This window comes from Pristiophorus japonicus, chromosome 8, assembly GCF_044704955.1.
Source record: "Pristiophorus japonicus isolate sPriJap1 chromosome 8, sPriJap1.hap1, whole genome shotgun sequence".
NCBI lineage: Eukaryota > Metazoa > Chordata > Chondrichthyes > Pristiophoridae > Pristiophorus > Pristiophorus japonicus.
Genome location: NC_091984.1, coordinates 26304886 through 26321171, shown reverse-complemented (window position 1 = coordinate 26321171; position 16286 = coordinate 26304886).

Sequence of the window (16286 nt, the reverse complement as noted above, 5' to 3'; positions counted from 1 at the left end):
GGGAAAGAGGAGAGGAGGGGGGGGGAAAGAGGAGAGGGGGGGGGGGAAAGAGGAGAGGGAGGGGGGGAAAGAGGAGAGAGGGGGGGGGAAAGAGGAGAGGGAGGGGGGGGGAAGAGGAGAGGGGGGGGGGGGGAAGAGGAGAGGGGGGGGGGGAAGAGGAGAGGGGGGGGGGGGAAGAGGAGAGGGAGGGGGGGGGAGGGAAGAGGAAGAGCGAGGGAGGGGGAGGGAGGGAGGAGGAGAGGGAGGAGGCTGAATGGGCCCGGCTGACATGAAGAAGCCGGGCCCAAGACTTCAGATGGGGCCCGCCCCCAGCAAGATGCTGGGCGGGCAAGCCCCTGCCGAAGGAGTTAAAGGTAGGTGGCCGGGGAAAGCCGGAGCTGGGGGAGGAGGGGGGGGTTGAGAGAGCCAGCTGGAGCCAGAGCAGGAGCTGAAGAGGAGGGGAGGTGCAGCCTGATCCTCGCAGCCCCAGTGAACCCATTCGGCCAGGGCGAGGGGCTGCGTGCTTCGGGCCCCTCCCACACAGTTTCGGCCACCTGGAGCTACTGCACATGCGCGCCCTTGCAGAGGTCCCGGCACTGATTTCAGTGCAGGGACCTGCCTCCGCCCCCCACAGCTCGTGCTGCGCTGCACCGAGCTGCAAAGGACCTGCAGGGAGCCGGATAATCTGTCAGGTGTTTTTTGGGCGCACTTTCGCGCGCGAAAAACAGGCATCGAGGTCGGGGCTGCGCCGTTCTGGGCGCGGCCCGAAACTTGGGCCCTATATGGGTAGAGCTGCAGAACACCAAAGGGCAAAAACATTAGTGGGAGTTGTGTACAGACCTCCAAACAGTAGTAGTGATGTTGGGGAGGGCATCAAACAGGAATTAGGGGTGCATGCAATAAAGGTGCAGCAGTTATCATGGGTGACTTTAATATGCATATAGATTGGGCTAACCAAACTGCTAGCAATACGGTGGAGAAGGATTTCCTGGAGTGCATAAGGGATGGTTTTCTAGACCAATATGTCGAGGAACCAACTAGGGGGGAGGCCACCTTAGACTGGGTGTTGTGTAATGAGAGAGGATTAATTAGCAATCTCGTTGTGCAAGGCCCCTTGGGGAAGAGTGACCATAATATGGTGGAATTCTACATTAGGATAGAGAATGAAACAGTTAATTCAGAGACCATGGTCCAGAACTTAAAGAAGGGTAACTTTGAAGGTATGAGGCGTGAATTGGCTAGGATTGATTGGCGAATGATACTTAAGGGGTTGACAGTGGATGGGCAATGGCAGACATTTAGAGACCGCATGGATGAACTACAACAATTGTACATCCCTGTCTGGCGTAAAAATAAAAAAAGGGAAAGTGGCTCAACCGTGGCTATCAAGGGAAATCAGGGATAGTATTAAAGCCAAGGAAGTGGCATACAAATTGGCCAGAAAAGCAGCGAACCCGGGGACTGGGAGAAATTTAGAACTCAGCAGAGGAGGACAAAGGGTTTGATTAGGGCAGGGAAAATGGAGTACGAGAGGAAGCTTGCAGGGAACATTAAAACAGACTGCAAAAGCTTCTACACATATGTAAAGAGAAAAAGGTTAGTAAAGACAAACGTAGGTCCCCTGCAGTCAGAATCAGTGGGACGTCATAACGGGGAACAAAGAAATGGCAGACCAATTGAACAAGTACTTCGGTTCGGTATTCACTAAGGAGGACACAAACAATCTTCCGGATATAAAAGGGGTCAGAGGGTCTCGTAAGAAGGAGGAACTGAGAAATCCTTATTAGTCGTGAAATTGTATTGGGTAAATTGATGGGATTGAAGGCCGATAAATCCCCAGAGCCTGATGATCTGCATCTCAGAGTACTTAAGGAGGTGGCCTTGGAAATAGTGGATGCGTTGACAGTCATTTTCCAACATTCCATAGACTCTGAATCAGTTCCTATTGAGTGGAGGGTAGCCAATGTAACCCCACTTTTAAAAAAAGTAGGGAGAGAGAAAACAGGGAATTATAGACCGGTCAGCCTGACATCAGTAGTGGGTAAAATGATGGAATCAATTATTAAGGATGTCATAGGAGCGCATTTGGAAAGAGGTGATGGATGGATGGATGGATTTGTGAAAGGGAAATCATGCTTGACAAATCTTCTGGAATTTTTTGAGGATGCTTCCAGTAGGGTGGACAAGAGAGAACCAGTTGATGTGGTGTATTTGGACTTTCAGAAGGCTTTCGACAAGGTCCCACACAAGAGTTTAATGTGCAAAGTTAAAGCACATGGGATTGGGGGTAGTGTGCTGATGTGGATTGAGAACTAGTTGACAGACAGGAAGCAAAGAGTAGGAGTAAATGGGTACTTTTCAGAATGGCAGGCAGTGACTAGTGGGGTACCGCAAGGTTCTGTACTGGGACCCCAGCTGTTTACATTGTACATTAATGATTTAGACGAGGAGATTAAATGTAGTATTTCCTAATTTGCGGATGACACTAAGTTGGGTGGCAGTGTGAGCTGCGAGGAGGATGCTATGAGGCTGCAGAGTGACTTGGATAGGTTAGGTGAGTGGGCAAATGCGTGGCAGATGAAGTATAATGTGGATAAATGTGAGGTTATCCACTTTGGTGGTAAAAACAGAGAGACAGACTATTGTCTGAATGGTAACAGATTAGGAAAAGGGGAGGGTCAACGAGACCTGGGTGTCATGGTACATCAGTCATTGAAGGTTGGCATGCAGGTACAGCAGGCGGTTAAGAAAGCAAATGGCATGATGGCCTTCATAGCAAGGGGATTTGAGTACAGGGGAAGGGAGGTGTTACTATAATTGTACAGGGCCTTGGTGAGGCCACACCTGGAGTATTGTGTACAGTTTCGGTCTCCTAACTTGAGGAAGGACATTCTTGCTATTGAGGGAGTGCAGCGAAGGTTCACCAGACTGATTTCCGGGATGGCGGGACTGACATATCAAGAAAGACTGGATCAACTGGGCTTGTATTCACTGGAGTTCAGAAGAATGAGAGGGGTTCTCGTAGAAACGTTTATAATTCTGACGGGTTTAGACAGGTTGGATGCAGGAAGAATGTTCCCAATGTTGGGGAAGTCCAGAACCAGGGGTCACAGTCTAAGGATAAGGGGTAAGCCATTTAGGACCGAGATAAGGAGAAACTTCTTCACCCAGAGAGTGGTGAACCTGTGGAATTCTCTACCACAGAAAGTTGTTGAGGCCAATTCACTAAATATATTCAAAAAGGAGTTAGATGTAGTCACTACTAGGGAGATCAAGGGGCATGGCGAGAAAGCAGGAATGGGGTACTGAAGTTGCATAATCAGCCATGAACTCATTGAATGGCAGTGCAGACTCGAAGGGCCGAATGGCCTACTCCTGCACATATTTTCTATGTTTCTATGTTTCAAGCCGTGAGAAAATCCAGCCCAGAGCACTTAAGTTTAAAATTGTGGTAAACTTTGAGGCACGAAGTCTTATTAAAATATTCAATCTACGGACCCACCTCGAGAGAGAGAGCAGGTTAATCGGCTACCCCCCAAACTGCCTTCCATTAAAACCGAAAGTTGGAGATGGACTGCGGCTTTAAAATAACCCCCCACATTTCTGCTCACAGCGGATGAACAGGTCGGTTAGAGAACTTTTCCCAGGATACCTTTTTGGATCAGATTCGGAATGGCACTGGTGCAGGTCCAGAGCAGGTTGCTCTGGGAGGTTACGAGGAACTCGTGAGAAAAGACATATTCATACTCTAAGAATAGAGAAATCACATCATATAATAGACGCAGCTCTCATTCATGAGTTATGCAACCTGCTCGTTTACCTTCTACAATCCACTGCTAACCTACATATCCCCTTCGATAAAAAGGAAATGATCTTGAAATTAGGTGCATGTTCCATTTAAGAAAATAGCTTAGCAGAACCCAGAAAAGTGTCATAAAATCACATGCAAACATAGGATGTGGTTTCCTTCTCATGTAGTATATGCAAAGATGTGTGTGGTGCAAGAGGTCAAGCTAAAGTGTAATGGTCCATAGAGTCTACATGAATATCTTTAACCTCTCCAGCAGAGTTGTGCTGAGTACAACTTTAATATTTTCATAGGAATACTATTCTGCTTTAGATTAATATGCAATCAGAACTACATTAAGATGCTTTGATGCAAGCTTTTCTGAATGATTGTTTTCATTTCATTCCTCTACACTAGTTGATATGGTTAATGATGCAAGGAGTAATGCAGGACTACTTCTTGACAGCATATTCAAACAGAAGGGCCTTGCTTAATTATTAGCAAGTGGGAGATGGTGGAAAATGAACACGTTGAAAACACTCCAGTAATAGCGATTGTTATGTTATCAGAGTTGGCATTCTGATTGTGAGTTGGAGCAAAATATGAATGTACCATTTCAGGAAGGCTCATTTTAAAACAATGATGATAGAAATAGAGGCAGCAAACTGGGGGGAAAACTAGAGGAGAAATACAAAGAAAAATGAAAGTCACATTGAAAGAGAAAGAATGAAATAATGCCTTTTCCAGCCTCAGGATGCCACACAGCGCTTTACGGCCAATGAGTTTTTAAAAAAGTCATCACTGTTGCTTTGTAAGGAAATACCGCTGCCAATTTCTGCACAAGTCCCACAAACAGCAACAGCAATATAGTGCCTTTAACATAGTAAAATGTTCCAAGGTGCTTCACAGGAGTTGAATAAGACAAAAAAAAAATGAAACAAAAATAATGACGAGTTATTGGTTTTTGGTGTTTGTTTTGAGGGTTAATGTTGGTCAGAACACCGTGAGAACTGCCCTGCTCTAATGCAGTGGAATTTTTTTTACATCCACCCAAACAGGCAGATGGGGCCTTGTCATGTGAAAGGTGGCGCCTCCAACAATGCAGTACTCCCTCAGTACTGCAATGCAGTGTCAGCCGATATCAAGTGTTCAAGTTCTGGTGTTGGACTTGAACCCATAATATTCTGACTCAGGCAACAGTGCTGCTACTGAGCCAAGGTTAACACCGAGGGAGGTGCAAGTTAAATATAAAACATAGAGGTAAGTATCAGGTCACAGACCCAAATGGTTACACAGGAACGTTAACAGTAAAGAAAAATGTAAATACTTCAAAAGTTTCCAGAAAACCAGAAAGGATAAGCATTAGAAAAATATACAATTAAATTAAAAACTGCTTAAAAAAAAAGATAACCCAGGATGAAAGTTGAAATTGTAAAATGAAACCGTAAGAAATATTAAGGCAGAAAAATATTTTCTTTTGGCATGTTCATAGACGACAAAGTTAACAAAAACACACGGGATCCCTTAATAGCAAAAGGTAAGATACAGGGAAGGAAAAAAGGTGAGAAAACTTTGCATCAACAATTTTCACTGCAGACACTAATGGAATGTTCTCATTGCTAGTTGTAGTGGCAAGATACGCTTTATGAAGAAATGAAAGTATAGCAATTAAATAGTCAGTTAAGATATAGAGTACAGGTACTACAATATTTATAAGGTACAGAAGCAGAGTAGTAATAGTTAAGAAAATAATGGTAGAAACAGAATGAGCTATGGTTGAAATTTTGCACAGAACATTTGAATATTGCAGTACAGGAAAACTGGAAAAATGCTACTGATCATTTAAAAAAAAAAATCAGAATCATGAACGAGTCTTTTAGTTTGACACCAGTAGCACGAATGCTGTGCCAGCGTTTATTATTTAAACGATATTAGTTTGAAGCCAAAATGGATTTCTGAAAGGCAGGACATTACTTCCTGCAGAATTGGTGCCCGTTGGTAATATGGTTTTGGTAAATTGGTAATCCAGTATCAGAAGGCACTTGACAAGATGTCTCAAAAAGATGCGAGACTACAGTGAAAGCTCTGTTAATAAAGGATAGTCTTGATTCTAACCAAGCAGGTGGACCTTGCTGATGGCCTCAGTCAGTCCAGGAAACTGTTTCTTCTCAACATTTTTTAATGATTTTCATTGCATGAGATAAACAGGATGTTCAGAGAAAAGAGAGAATATCTAGAGAGAATCTACAACAACAACGTGCATTTATAGAGCACTGTTAACGTAGTAAATCGTACCTAGACGCGTCACAGGAGCATTATTAAACACAATTTATTGACGTAAGGTGATATTGGGGCAACTACTCCTAATTCTTGTTTTATGTTCAGATGACCAAAAGCTTGGTCAAATAAGCAGGTTTTAAGAAGTGTCTTAAAGGAGGAAAGAGAAGTGGCGAGAGGGAAATCCAGGGGCCTGGACAGCTAAAGACATGGTCATTAATGGTGGAGCGATGGAAATCGAGGATGCGCAAGAGGCCAGAAGACTTAGTAACTATGTAGATGGACTATAAATTAAATTTAATAGCAATAAATGTATGATAATACTGGTACCAAAAATAGCAAATATAACTACAAAATGAAAGGATATTGTTAAATAAGATGAGTTAGGAAAAGATCTTGGTGGAATGGTTGACCAGACAGGAGAGGTAATGGCGTAGCGTCGAGAAGCATTTGCAAAGACAATTAAATACTGGGGTGTAAAAACATCCACAGAATACAAGTCCAAGAAACTGATACTGATCATAAAGTTCATGTAATAAAGTAAAAAGGGAAAAACTGCAAATGATGAAAATCCAAACCAAAAACAGAAAATGCTAGAAACATACAGCGTGTTAGTAAGCATCCCAAGGAGAAAAAGAAACCGGTCATGATGGTTCGGGTGTGCACCCTTCGTCGGCACATGAAGTTGAAGCAGTAGCCGGACACAGGTAGTCATCTCCGGATTACACACCGTGTCACATGCTCGTGTGAGCAGAAATAGGATAGAACAGATGAATGCGTGGCTAGAAAGATGGAGCAAGGAGGGAGGGCTTTAGATTCCTGAGGCATTGGGACTATTTCTGGGGGAGGTGGGACCTGTACAAGCTGGACGGGTTGCACCTCAACAGCGCCAGGACCAATATCCTCACGGGGGCAGGGGGGGCGGGCGGGTTTGCTAGTGCTGTTGGGGACAGTTTAAACTAGTTTGGCAAGGGGATGGGAACCTGAGAATAGATTCGTAGGGAGAGAAACAAAGCCGGAATTGGAAAGCAAAAAAATAGAAAGTGAATTTTGGAAGACAGAGGAAACAAAACGAAACAAGGGATAGAAAATAGACGAGGAATTTTGGCAGTGCTAAAAGGTATACAGGTACATCGTCGAGAATCCGTAACCCTCGGGACCGAGGCCATTCCGGATATTTCCGGACTTCGGAACATCTCGCTGACATCACGAATCCGGAAATACCCAAGCCGCTGACGAGGTGTTCGGGAGGACCCCGTCGACGAGGCCCCGAGGTGAGGCCGAGGTCGGGCAGCGGCAGGGCCCTGAGCCCGAATCATTCCGGAACTCCGGATTTTCGACGCTGAACCTATATACTTCAATGCAAGTCGTAAATGGAATAAGGCAAATGAGCTGAGAGCACAGATAGACACTTGGGAGTATGATATTATAGCTATTACTGAGACATCGCTGAAAGAAGGGCAGGTAATGGCAGCTCAACATTCCTGGCTTCAGGGTTTTCAGACAGGACAGAGAGTGGGTTAAAAAGGTGGTGTATTGATTAAATAAACAATTACACAGTAAGGAGGGATGATATGTTGGAAGGATGATCAAGGCCATATGGGTTGAATTGAAGAACACAAAAGAGTGATCACACTGCTGGGAATGTACTTATCGACCCCCAGTCAGAGGGAGATAGAAGAGCAAATATGGAGGCAAATTTCTGAGAAGTGCAAAACCTACAGGGCAGTAATATAGTAGGGGATTTCAACTACTCTAATATTGGGCCCAAATTTGGCCAGCACAGATTTCTGGCGCACTCACCAGAGATGCGGCGCTTTTGTAGAACTCCAAGGGCGGCAAAAATCTTTGGGCTGAGTTTGGCCGCTCCCCAGCCTCTCCTCCATGGTGGCGTAGTGTGGCAACTGGATTCGGGGGCGGAGCCAGGTCCTGCCGCTGAAAACAGTGCCGGGACCGCTGCACATGCACGCTAGAGTGTGCGCGCATGCGCAGTAACTCCTAGCCCCCAGAATCTGAGTGTGTGTGATGCAGGTTGTGTGGGAGGGGCCGACGCTCACCGCCTCTATCCTGGGTCGAGTGGCCTGCCGCACAGGCCGGCTGCTGCCTTCCCCTGCTGAGGGATACAAGAGACAGGGTGGTGGTGGGGTGGGGGGGGGGGGGAAAGAGTTTTGATTTGGGGGGGGGGGGGGAGAAAAGAGGGGAAGAATTTTGGGCAGAGGGTGGGGGAAGGGGAAGAGCTTTGATCCGGCGCGGGGGGGGCCGCTGTGCATCTCTTTGCTCCCCCCGCCCCCTCCTCCCTCCCTGCTCCCTTTTCAAATGCCGCATTCTCCTGCAATATCCCAGACTGAAGGGACTCCTGCACGGCCAACCGCTGTCGAGTTTCGTTGACTTCAGTTCTTTATTTGTTAATTTAATTAGTTACTTCAGTTCTTTACTTTTTATTGAATGTTTATTGCTTTTTGTGCTTTGTTTGGTGCTTGGTGTAGTTACTTGCTCTGATTCCTTAACTCTAGGTAAGGTTTTTCTGTGCGGACAGAAGTGGCAACATACGTTGGCCTAAGTTAGTTTGGAGCAACTATTTGCTTAAATGGCCAAAACAGGCGTAAGTGGCTGTGAATGCCCCCTTTTGAAAAAAATCACAAAATTAAAAACCTAACTCACTCACTTACACTGGCACAAATTAAATGGCCAGAATTGCAACTAAAAAGTTACTCCAGAAAAATCAAGTTGTTCCAAAAAAAAACTGGAGCAACTCCTGGTGAAATTTGGGCCCATTAACTGGGATAAAATTAGTATGACAGGTGTAGAGGGTGTGGAATTCCTAAAATGCATTCAGGAGAACCTTTTTTAGCCAGTATGTAGCAAACCCAACAAGGGAGGGGGCGGTTCTGGACTTGGTTTTAGGGAATGAAGTTGGGCAGGTCGCAGGGGTATCAGTGGGAGAGCATTTTGGTGCTAGTGATCGTAATTTTGTTAGATTTAGGATAGTTCTGGAAAAGGATGAAGATAGACCAGGAATAACATTTCTCGACTGGGGAAAAGCCAATTTTCTAAGCTGAGAGGTGACTTAGCCATAGTGGACTAGAAATCGGTACCTGAAGATAAATCAGTGTCAGAGCAGTGGGAAGCATTTAAGGAGGAGATCCAGAGGGTTCAGAGTAAGTAAGTATGCTTCCTTAAAGGAAAAGGGTGGGACTAACAAACCTAGAGCCTCCTGGATATCAAGGGACATACAGGGTAGCTTAAAGAAAAAAGGAGGCTTATGACAGATACCGAGGGCTCAATACTGCAAAAACTCTCGAGTACGTTTCTTTAGGAGTAGAGAAAGTGCAGAGTGAAATTAAAAAGGAAATTCGGAAAGCAAAGGAGGAGCGTGACAAAATGTTGGCATGTAAAATCAAGGAAAACCCAAAGATGTTTTATAAATACATTAAGAGCAAGAGGATAACTAAAGAAAGAACAGGGCCTATTAGAGGCCATAAAGGTGTGGAGGCGGAAGACATGGGTAGGGTTCTTAATGAATACTTTGCGTCTGTTTTCACAAAAGAGAAGGGCAACGCAGACATTGCAATGAGAGAGGAGTAGTATGAAATATTAGATGAAATAAAATTCTATGATTCCTGGCATCTTGATAAACTACGCACCTCGGTCTTCGTAAACTGCTGCCTCTTGCAGCATATCTGACAAGTTCCTGACCGGGTACATAACTTCCTCTTAGGGGACTAACATTCGGTCATGATAAAACTGACATATGTCTTCTTCTCACAGCAGTTATCCAGAGGTCCCTCATGGAAGAATGGTTGCTACTCTTTTGTCTCAATTTGAATTATTGACTGGGTGAATAGCATCTAAAATGGCTTTCTCTTTGCTGATAACACCAGCCAAGATGACCTTGATCCCAGGACTCTCGTGCAGAGGACTAAGCAACACCATTGGGATCAGTTTTCAGCATTTCAAGCAACAAAAAAACCCAGATAATTTTGTACTACTTCTTAGAGTGTTTGTATAAGATCTGGTGTGTAAGTGCCTGCTCATCCTATAAAGCTGAAAGTTTTACGTCAATACAACACATCACGTTTTAACTGAAATATTAAACTCAAGAGGGAAATTACATATAAAGCATTGATAGTACTTAGTCTTACTCATCACAGTTACTTCAAGAATCTTGATCTAAGGGAGAAAGTAAAAGAAGGAAATTTTTTATAAAAGTAAAAGGTTAAGCCAACACCAATTCAGTTGCCTTACACTCTAAAACATAGACAGTTTAAACTACCATCTGGTAAGAAACTTGATTCTGAGCATGGGGAAATGAATCAATCTGGTTCACTCAGTGTATAATTCTAAGAATAAGGTTTACATCAATCACAGCTTGCGCTTGCAGCTGGTTCCCAGCTAAGTTATATAGGAACCACACTGCCTCCATATTAAGTTTCTCTTGTGATGAATCAGCAATACTGGGAAGTGAGAAACTTTCAGAGATTTCAGGATCACTTGTGTTTGATCAGGACCAGCTACATACTGCAAAACGTCCCATGCTGTAATGTGAGCTCTGGCCTGCTGGCTGAAAACAGACATCAAATAGGGAACTACTCCAAAATCCACTAATTTCAGCATCCGTTAGGTAATGCCTAACAAAATATTTAGATGTATTGAGTGAATAAACAAGACTTTTCACTGAAGAATTCTCTAAACTAATTTCTATTGGTACGGTGAATCTTTGTAATAAGAGATGTTATTTTTTGCATCACAAAATAAGGGGCTAGGGGGGCAAAAAAAAGAGATCACCAATCTAATCATAATCTGTACAATGTGGTCCATACTCCACAGTGTTGTCAAAGAACAAGCTAATTGTTCACACACTTTCCAATGTGAAAAATTAAGAAGTGAAGGAAAGTGGGTAAGTGTTTAACTAGAACTGATGCTGGTTTCCAAGTGCCACATGATATGGTGTTTTGATTTGTCATCACATTCTCGGCAGCCAGATTTCTAAAATGATGGTTCATGAAATGTATTGTTTTGTTGTGATCACTAGTCAACAGCTCCTCCAGTGCTGCTGCAGCTTATATCTGCTGCATGGATATTTCTCGTAAAACATTGTCACCAGGGTCAAAATCTTAAAAGATATAACCTTCTGAAATGATACTTTTGTTTTTTGTTTGATAGCCATCTCATTTAGTTGTCTCATGGTACCCATTTCCCACTCACTGCAGAAATGCTTCAGCTTAGCATTATTATTCAGTTTTAGGGAAAAGGACTTATTTAAAAAACTTTTCTGTACAAATAATACATTTTCTGTCCAGCGTTTCCTAACAACTACACTCTGAATTTCTGCTGGAATGAAATATACTTTATTTTGCAACTACCTTTGGTACTCTTCTGAAGCAGTAGCAAAGAACTTACATTATAGAGAGACGCAACAATATTTCAGAATGCAGAAGTAGCATTCAATTTAATGAAAATTAGTGTTTAAAAAACTGACGTTTGCAGTCATTAGGTTCAGCACAAAGAGCAGAACTGATTAACATTTGATCACCTAAATGTACTCCTATATGACACAATCTAGAACACTTCCAGTGCATGCAATACAACAAATTTGTCATGATCTGTTAAAAGGAACTAGTATAGAGATGTGAGTAGAAGTATGAGTCATACTAAATAAGACACTTAACTTGAAAATTACTCAGACTGAGCTACACTGAAGAACATGGCCTATTCCTATCAATGTTTTAGAACTAGATAAAAATAGCTCGTTATATACCCAAACAGAAAAATAGCTTTGCACTGGTTTTCCATCTAGCTCGAATAGAACGGACAAGGCTTTTCAACAATCAATAGGAAAGTCTGGTCTCTTTTTTAAAAAAAAAAGTTGGACAATTTTATTCGTGTAAATACTCAGGGAAGGTGCACAGTGGTTAAAACTTACCTCAGTAGAAATAAAAAATTCTGGAAATTGGAAATATAAACAGAAAATGTGCAAAGAAACATCAGGCCCTCCCATATCTGAAAAGGTTAAGTCTGCTAGCTATTTGCTGCAGTTTCTGTTTTTATTTTAAAATCTCTCAGTTTATTATTTAACTTTCATCAATCACCAGCGATCCTGTTTAGTGAGAAAATATGGCACAACATTCATACTGCACTCCTTTTTAGAATACTAGCATTGAAACATTCTTCAGGAGCACTGGATGACCAGGTTCCGCTGCCCACTTTCAAAGCTAAACATAAAATTACAATATTAACTGCCTTCCCAGCAACTCTCATCTCATGACGAATAGCAGAGAACCCAGTAAATTGCTTGTTCTTGTTTGAAACACAGTCTTTTATGATTTGCATAAGCACTTGAATATTTCTTGATAGAAGGTCCACACCCAAGATAAAATTAGACTGTGCTGCTACACTCGACATTCAAACCAGATGATATACCCTCCTTTCCGCTCTCCATTGTTGTTATAATGGTCCACCATAGTGCTATCTGTCCACAAGACTAGTTCTACATATGCAGCTGGAAATATTGCAACACCTGCAAAACCCACTTCCTCACCATTCTTATTCCTATTACTTGTAGTCCACAAGAGGGCACGAAGTTCTAATCTGTACCACAATAAAGTTGAAACAAAAGTACAAGATGCCTTCAAATAATGAATAATCTGATGATTTATTAAAGACTGGAGACAGACATCAATCTCAAAGATTCTTCTTTCTGTAAAGCTATTGGAAGCTGTTTTTCCAATTCCACATGGCAAGCTAGGGACAATTACTGCATTTTAGACTGCTCACTAAATTTTTTATAAAGTACATCTATATTTCAAGAGGATACATGTATTCCTACTGCTACAAGTTTGTGTCTGCTACAGTGTCCTATTCACAGATCCCACGCCAGAATTGACAAACTGTCCAATATCTACTATTACATTAGCATAATCCAAGAGATGTAACAGAGTCACTTCTTTGACAGAGGAACTGAATATTATGTTTTTCGTATATTCCATCTCTTCTGCTTCTGTAACCTTTGGAGAGGCGTAACTTGGCTCAGTGATACACTCTCGCCTTTGAGTTAGAAGGGAATGGACTCAAGACCCATTGCAAAGACCAGCATATAATCAAACTAAGGTGACACTTCAGTGCGGTACTGAGGGAGTGCTGCACTGTCAGATGTTTATCAGATGAGACATTAAACAGAGGCCATGCCTGTCCCCTCAAGTGGACATAAAAGATCCCATGGCACTATTCAAAGAGCAGGGAAGTTCTCTGGATATCCTGGTAAACATTTATCCCTCAAACATCATCATCACCAAAACAGATTATCTGGTCATTTATCTCATTGCTGTTGTGGTACCTGATTATGAGCTCAAAATTGGCCAGGAGTTGCTCCGTTTTTTTTTGGAGTAACTTGATTTTTCTGGAGTATCTTAAAAATCCCCATTTTGCACATTTAATTTGCACCTGTGTAAGTGAGTTAGTTACGATTTAAAAAAAAAGTTTTGTTTAGTTTTTCCTCAAAAGGTGGCGTTACCAGCCACCTGCGCCAGTTTTGGCCACTTTGGCCACTTTGGCCAGCTGTTACTCCAAATTTACTTAGGCCAGTGTATGTGGCCACTTCAGAAAACCCTTGGAGAGTTAACAAATCAGCGCAGATAGGTACATCGGAGACCAGCAGAACTTAATCAGCTTGACTAAAGAATGTGAATAGGATCAAACAGCATTACAGGACATCTTATGACAAACTTCGCAAGTTAATTTACTATGCAACAGAAGCATCATGGAAGCTTAAACTATAAAAATAAAAGTAAAAGATAGTTGAAATAAATTGCCCTAATCTCATAATTAATTTAAACAACTATTTATTTGCGATGATTATACTGGGCCAAAATTGAGCCCGTATTATCTAAATAAAGTCTACTTCAATAATTGAGATATTCTGTGTTTCTCGGTCACTTATGTTCTTCTTTCACAATAGCACCAGGTGAATAGGCTTGACAAATGGTCACCACTGTTTACAAGAGACAAAACATAGTTACATAATTTTTTCAAAAATCCAAAAGTCCAGGAAAATGACAAGCCATTAAAGTAAAAAAATAGCTACAGTGCATAAAATTTCAAACCTGAGGTCGATCGCACCGGGAGGCAGCTCGGCCAGGGATAGGGGTGGGCATCGGGTCCCTCACACAGTGGCTGCAGCACGCACACAGAGAGGCTGAGGGCGAGGAGCTACTGCACATGCGCAGACACTCCACTGCGCATGTGCAGACGTCCCGGCATTGTTTTCAGTGCAGGACGCTGGCTCCGCCCCCGACCAGACTGGCCACGCTGCGCGAAGACCAAGGAGAAGCTGGACAGCGGCCAAAGTGGGGAGCGATTATTTTCGGCACACTTATCAACGGAGAAAAGCGGCGCATCTCCGGTAAGTGTGCCGGAAAAAAGGGGTGGGCCAAATTTGAGCCCATTGTGTGTACTGAAAGAAAGACAGACTTACATTTATATAGCACCTATCACGACCACCGGACGTCTCAAAGCACTGTACAGCCAATGAAGTACTTTTGGAGTGCAGTCACTGTCGTAATGTCTGGAACACATCCCTGCATTACAACAGTGACTACACTTCAACAGTACCTCATTGCATTTGGATGTCCTGAGGATGTGAAAGGTGCCAAATAAATATGTTTTTCTTTCTGAAGGCAGCTCAATACAATGGGGCCAGATACGAATTGTTAAGCTGCTTTTTTCCCCACAGCAAATGGACATAGAGCAAAAGTTATTAACAGATGAACTAATCATATTAGTACAGATGGTTATTGTTTAACAATGCAAAAAAGAAACACACTATACTTTCCCACATCAGTGGATTGTCTTACTTGACTCAAACAAAACAACTCTTAACTACGCCTCCATAATCTAAACCTCAGCCTGCCGAAAGCTTATCCTCACAGCTTTCTGTTTGAAGACCTGATGACTTTGCAGCCTTTTCTGGACCTGACCACAAAAAATATTTTTTTTACCACCTTGAAGGAAATGCCTGCCAGACCACTGCTCCCGAGAACTCAGGACCAGAGACTTCTCAGCACAATTGCTGCAACATGTTTAAATGATTACTAAGACAGACTAATTGTTAACAGACTTTGGGGGATGTAACAAAGATTAGCTTATTAGCATTTGAACTACCTTTTGACTCTCTGCCTTTTTTTTTTAAACTGGTATGAAGACACTTTGCTGCAAAAATCCAACATTTAAAAGTAATCTTTTTTTTACCCAAATCCTTTTGGTGGAAAATGGTGAAAAAAAATGAGACCTACCGAAATGAGATATGGAGATAAGCTCTCCAAGTGATACATTCCAGACACCTTCTCAGTTTGAGAGGTACTCCCACTGGAGCTGCTAGTTTACCTTAAAGTTACATTTAGTCTTCCCACGGCATAATTTTTGTAGCTGTACCCTTTACAGACTGTGCCAAAGGACCACTTTTCATGGACATCTAAAATCACAAAATTATAAGAAGCAGCCTGCTTTCAATGTCTGAAGCTGATGGCAATCTTTCGCAGTTCCAAGTAAGTCTACCCATGAGGCTTCTACATCTTAAATCAGCCAAGAATGGTTTTCGATAATAACCAACCAATTGTGCAGAAATGAAGGCAACATTCTGATTTAAATACACAGGCAGTCTCACTCACTGCCTCTGATCATTGTAATCAGCACCTCTCTTGTGAGCTGGGGAGGTCACTAATGCAACAAATTGTCACAAGACATGTGATTATTATTGGAGTCAATTTTTATTAAACTGGTTGTAACTGAGGGCAGTTACATTGAGTAGCTGTCTGGAATTTTCTTTGGAGAGCTCATCTCAGTGAATCATCCAGGTCGGAAAACATGCATGCTCTTGAGGTCTAAGTGTGCAACCATCAGATATATTTTGTAAAAACTTTCAGCGAGGAATTTGGATTGAAAATGCAGTATTTGTCTGTAGCTTTCCATAAAGAAATGTGAAAACAATCTCCACTAGGTAAACAGAAACCAGAATCTTGGAGGTTTGATGGCTGCCTCCAATCTTCAAAAAACCTTCAAATTATTCATGGTTTGGTGGCATAGAATCTTATAACACAGGTGGAGGCCATTTAGTCCATCGTGCATGGGCCGAGTCATTGAAAAAGCTCTCTAATTAGTCCTGCTCTTTCATCTTAGCTCTGCAAATTTTTCAAGTACATATTCAATTCCCTTTTGAAAGTTGCTATTGAATTTGCTTTCACCATCCTTT